The sequence below is a fragment of the Crocuta crocuta genome, unplaced genomic scaffold (assembly GCF_008692635.1).
Source record: "Crocuta crocuta isolate KB4526 unplaced genomic scaffold, BGI_CrCroc_1.0 scaffold38, whole genome shotgun sequence".
NCBI lineage: Eukaryota > Metazoa > Chordata > Mammalia > Carnivora > Hyaenidae > Crocuta > Crocuta crocuta.
The window spans coordinates 7,069,341-7,077,164 of NW_027532605.1; the positions used below are offsets into that span (position 1 = coordinate 7,069,341).

Here is a 7,824-nt window from a genome sequence, read left to right on the forward strand (position 1 = left end):
GATGGGTGGGGGTAAAAGTGGCATCAGCCAGCTCTGTAGTCCCTGGAGAGGGGAGTCACCACCTGTCACTGTTCAGAAAGCTCCGATAGAACAGTCTCCCCTCATTTGTCCCCAGTATCCCTCACATCCCTTCTTCACTCTGTCTGTGTCTGAGCTGTTTGCCTGCCTGGTGGTACACTGCTTCTGTGTTTTATCTCAGGTTTAAAAAATCCAAGTGCAGCTTGGACCTGTGCTGATCCTCTGGGGGAGGGTCTTGCCAGGCAGGAATGCACAGGGACTTGGAGTTTATGGTGAAGGACAGCAAAAAGCGGGAGTTCGGGTTAACTGCTCTCAGCAGGAGCCTCTGTTCCTTTGCTAATCAATGGGTGGCTCAGTGGCACCCACTGGCTCTTATTTCCAGGAAGGGCAGTGCCATTTCTTCCAAATGCACTCCAGGAAGGGGAACTGTCTACTCTAATGCAAACCAGGGGATCCTCCCACCCAGCTATCCACTCCCTGGCCTCTGCCCTCCTCGAGAGGAATACCTCTCTTAGTGACGTTGTAGATTTCTAAAACTTCAGACTTTGAGCTTCGCTGCTTGTAAAAACTTTCAATCATCAGCCCCAATTGTTTTCCCAGTCAGTGGTTTTGGGGAAGTGGTTTTCTGGTGCGATGCCCTGTACCCTTCTCTCTTTCTTTCTCTCTGTCTTCCTCCTTCTCTCCTCTCTCCCTGACCAGGGCTGCCTCCCCTCCACAGCACCCGCAACTCTTCTCCCCCAAATCATGACTCAGCACCTCCTACCTTCCACAATGTGGCCTCTTTTCTCCCTCTAGTTGTGCAGTTCATTCTGTCTGTCCTCAGATCCGTTTCCTGGGTGGGCGCTCAGAATGATCTGATACATATTTAGCTGTGTTGGGGGGTGGAGGCAAGCATGGTGTCCTTCTGCTACTCTGCCATCTTTACTCTCAGGTCCAGGAAAGGAGGATTTTTAATTTATTTTTTATGTTTTATTTATTTTTGAGAGAGATAGAGATAGCATGAGCAGGAGAGGGTCAGAGAGAGAGAGACAGACTCTGAAGCAGGCTTCAGGCTCTGAGCTGTCAGCACAGAGCCTGACACAGGGCTCGATCCCACGAACTGTGAGATCCTGACCTGAGCCGAAGTCGGACGCTTAACCGACTGAGCCACCCAAGCGCCCCGAAAGGAGGAGTTTTTAAATGAATGAGTTGCAAAGATCTTTAGATTCAAAGAATTATTTTTTGTCAAAATATCATATCTAGAAAACTAAAGGAAAAGATGAAAATATATGATGAGTTATGCATTCAGTTGCTTTGCAAGGTCAAGGTTTCTCTCTAATTTGAAGAAGCTATAAGAAAACGTAATAAATGATGCATTAGGAGGGTGATTAGAACAACAATTAAAAAAAACTTTACAACAAAATATTGAAAAAATTTATACATTTATATATCTATACATTTAGAGTTAAAAATAAAATGCTTAAAGTATGCATGCATCATAAATGTTATTTTCTCTTTTAATTGACATTTTTGCTTAACTGTCCAGCTATCAGTTTTGATTAACTTAAATAAGAAGCCAGTAGATATAAAGCTGGCAGATGCAACTGGATATAATACAGCAGTTTAAATTAGGTGTCAATACTGTGCTTAAAAAAATATGTAGTTGGTCTTTACATATATACTTATATTTTCCCACATTTTTATATATGAAATTTCAAATATACAACAAAGTTGAAAGAGTTTTAGAGTTAAAATAACAAATAGATTCTACCATTAGTTTTTTGTTGTTTTTTTTTTTTACTATACTGCCTTGTCATATATTACATTCACTCCTCTATCACCAATTCATCGTTTTTTTAATCCATTTTAAGGTATATTGCAGAGATCAGTACATTTCTCTCTAAATACATTAGCATGCAAATCAGTAGCTGTAGTTCAACATTTTTTACAGTTTTTTTTCCCTCTAAAGGTAAAATGTACTTCCATAGGGGCACCTGGGTGGCTCAGTCAGTTGAGTGACTGATTTTGGCTCAGGTCATGACCTTGGGGTTTGTGAGTTCAAGCCTCACATCAGGCTCCCTGCTGCCAGCCTGTCAGCTCAGAGCCTGCTTCAGATCCTGTGCCCCCCTCTCTGCTCCTCTGCTGGTTGCGCCCTCTCAAAAATAAACATGAAAAAAATGCATGTACAATAAAATGCATAGAACTTACGTATGGTTTTAGAGTTTGACAAAATGCATGTATGTACCTATATAAACCAGGTCTCTATCAAGGTGTGGACCATCACATTACTCTAGAAACTTCCCTTGAGTTTCTTTCCAGTCAGACTCTGTCCTCCTCCCTGTCCAAGTGGCAATCATTACTAATATTTTTTAAATGTATATGAATTAGCTTTGCTTTTTTTAGATCTTCGTAAGTGAAATAATATATTATGTACTCTTTTGGATAAGCCTTTTTCATTTAACATGATTTTGAAATTTATCTATGATTTTGTGGATATCAGTAATTTGTTCCTTTTATATTTCTGAGTAGTTTCCATTCTATGGATGCATCACAGTTTGTTTATTAATTCTCCTTTATATGAATACTGGGCTGTTACGTCTTTGGCTATTATCAATGAAGTTATCATGAACGTTCTTATACAAGTCTTTGTGTGGACATTATCTTTTCTCTTTGGCTGGGATTTCTTTGGGTGGGGGATTATGACCTTTATTGAGCTTATCCACTGGAATGGAAATAATGTCTGTACAGAACCAAATGTTTGTTACTATAACTTCTGCAACACAATTAAAATCCAGTTTTTTAAAAACAGTCAACTCAATCAAAATCCAGAATCAATAGCTTCTTTGAAGCCACAGTAACACTTAAATATGGTTGACTCGAATGCAGAACTTTGGTTGCCTAGAATGCTAATTAAACTTCCAACTTGCTCAAATATAATTACAAAAAGGCAAAATTGTGTTTTTCACAGGGATACAGTCCACTGGAATGACCAGCTGTTAAGGGTATTTAGAGTTCTGAGATAATAAGGAGTCCAGGCATCCTTTAAACAGTCTTCTGTTGTCCTTTCTTCCCAATAAGAGATTTGTGGGTGTTTGGAATGACACCACCACCAGCAATTGTGGCCTTGATGAGAGAATCTAATTCCTCATCTCTACGAATAGCAAGTTACAAGTGACAAGGGGTAATATGCTTTACCTTCAAGTCTTTTGATGCATTTCTTGCCAATTCAAGTACCTCTGCGGTGAGATACTTCAGAATGGCTGTGCTGTACACAGTGGCAGTCACCCTCACACGTCCATGACCGGTCGCTCTAGATTTCAGGTGTCCAGGAATAGGGCCACCGGGAACTGCAAGGCGGCTCTCTGCGAGCGGGAAACAGCTTTTGTCTTGGCCTTTCTAGAGTCCTTCCCAGCCTTACCACCAGCCATTTCGAATTCTGCTGAAGCTTCAACAAGCAAGGTGGAGAAAAGACTAGTCGGATAGCCAGCGGGACCCCACTGACTACTCCGTCGCACAGTGATTCAAACTGCCTAGGATTTCTTTCCTATTGGATTTCATGAGGATGGGAAGCAACATTAGGGGAGCTTGTATTCTGGCCATGCTTTGAAAATGTGTGTGCATTTCTGCAAAGGTTTACTCCTTGCAATGCAAAGGAATCTGTTTCAGTCTGATCTCATGAACTAGGAAATCAGTCCTTAATTAGACCAATGTGTTATGCTCTACTCTTAGAGAATTTAACTTTTGGTTCTCTGGGAAGCAATGCTGAGAGTGAGGGTTGCAAGAGGTTTATTTTACTCAGGGCTGCCATAACCAAATACCATAGGCTAGGTGGCTTAAAGAACATAATTGTAGTTTCTTCAGTTTTGGAGGTCAGAAGTCCAAGATCAAGGTGACAGCATGTTTGTTTTGTCCTGAGGCCTCTCCTTCACTTGCAGATGGCTGTCTTTTCACTATCCTTACGTGGCCTTTTCTTGGTATACACACAACCCTGATGTCTCTTCCTCTTCTTTTAAGGATATCAGTCCTTGTGGATTGGGCCCCATCCTTATGACCTTATTTAACTTTAATTATTTGTGTAACAGCCTCCTTATTCCCAAAGACCGTCACATGTAGGGTTAGGGCTTCCACTTTTCAATTTTGGGGAACAGTTCATGCATTAATTAGGCAATGAAAGCTTTCATACAGCATTGCCAGTCTGATGCCTGTGAAAGGAATGAGGGAAGGAATCAGAAGATGGTGGAGAGAACCTTAGACATTAATATAGACCTCAATAGACTCAGTGGAGAACTTTGGAGCTAATGCTTTCCCATTAGGACCCTGAATTGGGAAGAAATGGCTAAACTCTAGTACCTCTGCTGTGGCCTTTGGCTGAAGGCTTAGTGGGAAGAATGTGGCCTTTAGGTTATAAAATATATATCAATTTTATACTGTAATGGCTACCTTGCTCATGTGACATTTTTCCCTATCAATCTATAGATCCTTTGTTTGATTACCATAAATAATCCCAAATCATGACATCCTTCTCAGATCATTCCATAGATAAAGACTCATCTTCTATCAAATATGATTATTCTATTAGTAGACAGTCTAATTATCAACATTTTATAAGATGATTAGAGCAGGACAAATACCTTCTTTCTTTCCCCAGGGGAGCCAATGCCCCCTACCAAATGAGGAGGGAAATGAAGATTCTTTAACTTCCTTCTCCTAATAGATTGTCTAATACTTAAAATCCAGCTTACATTATTATCTTTAATGTCTAGGAAAGATAAGTTCATAAGACAGGAAGGAAATTAGTTGTTTTCTGGGACTGAGTGTAGGAATAAGGGTTAACTTCATGGATATAAGAGGTCTTATTGGTGGGACAAAAATGTATTAAAGCCAATTTTTGATGATGGTTACACCACTTGGTAAAGTTACTAAAATCATTGAATTGTGAACTTGAAATCGGTGAATTTTACTATATGTAAAATTATAAGGCTGTTAAAAAAATAAATAAAGTGAAACACAAAGACCAAAGTGTCTCAGATTTGAGAGGAAAAAATGCATCTGAAGATGCACGTGTTTAGTTAGTGCAATTCAACATATCAAACTTGTAAATCACAAACCTGCTTAAGCATCCGACTTTGACTCAGGACATGATCTTATGATTTGTGAGTTCGAGCCCCACATCGGGTTCTGTGCTGACAGCTCAGAGCCTGGAGCCTGCTTCGGATTCTTTGTCTCCCTCTCTCTCTGTTGCTCCCCTGCTCACTACCTTGTCTTTCTCTCTCTCAAAAATAAGGAAGCATTTAAAAAAAAAAAAACAACAACTAGGGTTCCAATGTCCTTCTCTTCCCTTCCCAAATAAACAATGATAAAGATGTAGTAATTTGCAAATCATGAAATTACATCACTTTGAGAAAAATACAACAGGTATAAATAGCCTCCAAAATTCAAATGATAGCAATAAGAGATGTTTGGTATGTCATGGTATAAGGTGTATTGAGGAAAGGCTCTGGAAGTGTTCCAAATGCAGTACATATGGCATCTATTGGAATCCTACGCTGAGAGGCTGTTCTGCATTGTTGATCATAAATTGGATTGGTTAAGTAATTAAACTGTAAGTTTTTGGAGGTCAAAGACATTGATTCCATGGCATGTTTTACTTGTACTGTTCTGTATATATTTAATAATAGTATATTACTGAGCCAAATTTTAAAGTAATTCAATTATAGTAAATGATAATACTCAACTAAGAGAGTCATTAATCACTTTTAATCTATCTCTTGCAGGCATAGGATTCTTTTGAGGGCATAGACTTTGTAATGATTTAGTTTTAGGCAATCATGTACAAGTATATTTAGTTTTAATAATTCATGAAGTACTAAAATATTGAACAACTTTAATCAGATCCACAATAAATTTATTAGCTAGAAAACTATAGCATAGAGTCACATATTTTAATTTGAGGCTGCAAAGTTTATGATTTGTTAATTGCTTGGAATGAATACTTTTTTACTTGCTGTAAGAATTTGTAGGTCTCAGGAGAAGTCTAGAGATGGCTTGCTCTTCGTTCCTTCTCCATTCATGTCCATAGCAAAAAACATTTTTGTAGCACTGGAATATTTTGTGGCCTATTTATGTGCTTGCTTTCTGTATCATCATCATCATCATCATCATCATCATCATCATTATTATTATTAGTTTATGCCATTCCAGAATATTGGCTTCAGGTTTTTCCTCTTTATCTCTGTTTCTCAAGGTTTGAGGTAGGTACCGGGACCTTATTTCCGGGGCCTTCTCATGTCCTTCACTGGCTTTAGGGTCCAGGAGCAATGGCAGGATCACCTGCATTGTCTTTAGTCTCTCTGCAGTCCACTTGGACTTATTTGTTCTGCCTTTTGGTACTGAATGTTTGAGAGAAATAGAATTTGGGGTGTAATAAAATGCATGGGCACATACACATGAAAAATATTAATTTCATGATTGCTTACAAGGCTTGATTGCTGGGTGTCTATGGGTTCTGCTATTCCTGTTTTTGGGGGGGATCTTTAGACTTCTAGTGGACTTAAACAAGTCTTCATCAAGAGCATAGTCCTCTCCAACCAAGTGTGTTGGAAGGTAAAATCCTTCAATAAAATATGAAGAGATCCTTTGCTATGTGGGCAACTCAAAAAAAGCCAACTTAGCTCCAGATGTAGAAAAACATACTGATTCAGGAAGGAATATTGAATGTCTTTGCTTGGAACTTTCTGATCTGAAATCCATATTTGCTCAGAAATATTAGGAAAACATTGGTTATATGGAAGCCTCCAGAAAATAGTATGTTTAAAGACAATTCTTATAATGTGGAAAGCTAAAATTAAAAATTAAAGGTCAAGTTGAAATTTTTTAAAGCCTAGCCTTAAAAACTTGTCTTTAAGAAAGAAACTATGAAAAACACAATTAGAGGTGGACTGAAACTGTGGGAAATAGAATTAGTAATAGCGTAGCAAGGCCAAATTTGGGGACACTTTGATAATTTATAAGCCCAACTGAACATATATAAAGTGCAGATGGCATAGACATGTTTGAGGAAAGAAGATCTAGGTCTTACATTATCATTGCAGAAGATATTTGGGGAGCCATCAAAATAGAAAGAATACCCAAGGTCAAGGAAAAGCAAAAGCTGAAAAGAGAATTTAGAAAATGAGAAGGGAGGCAAAACCTTTCAGGTAGATGTTAGAAGGCATTTTAAGAACAGGTATAATCAACAACCCAGAAGCCAATGTGGTGTTCTAGTGTAAGAACAGGAAGGAGTACTTTCTTGGGAATCAGGAGTTGGAGGCTGACAGAATTCTCTAGTAGGCAGTAATGACAGCAGTCAAGGTGACCGAAATTGGACTAAAAAATAAACCATGACACACAAAAAGAAGAGGAAGGGAGGGGAAGAGTGAGGAAGATCCTATGAATGTTTTTTAGGTTTTTGCTTATTATTGGTAGGAAGTATCTTTCAGCAAAAGAGCAAAAGCTGTGTGTCTTGACTCTGGCCACATACTTGGGAATTGAGGTGCAGGGATATAGGAGTAAAGGGAAACATGGACAGAATCTCAGACACATTGGAGCCTTAAAAATCTGAAACCTTGATGTGTTTCTCTTTTTCTTACATTTTTGCCAACTAAAGTAAGTGTGTGATCCATCCATGAAAGTCTCTTGTTGCATTAGAGAATTGATAAATGATTTGTAAAATACCATTCAGAAATGTTCATTTGGTTCTTGGATTTGATTCTGTTTTTATCTTTACTGATACACTAAGTATCAGTTATCAGTTAAGTATCATTATGAATCTGGTGTTGTCATTTTTGC

The 7,824-nt window shown here is 38.6% G+C and overlaps 1 pseudogene; it reads right to left on the reverse strand.

Moving 5' to 3' along the window:
- Window positions 1-3,035: 3,035 nt before the first annotated feature.
- LOC144244898 (histone H2A.Z pseudogene) lies at window positions 3,036-3,425 on the reverse strand (annotated as a pseudogene).
- Between the last annotated feature and the right edge of the window lie 4,399 nt (window positions 3,426-7,824).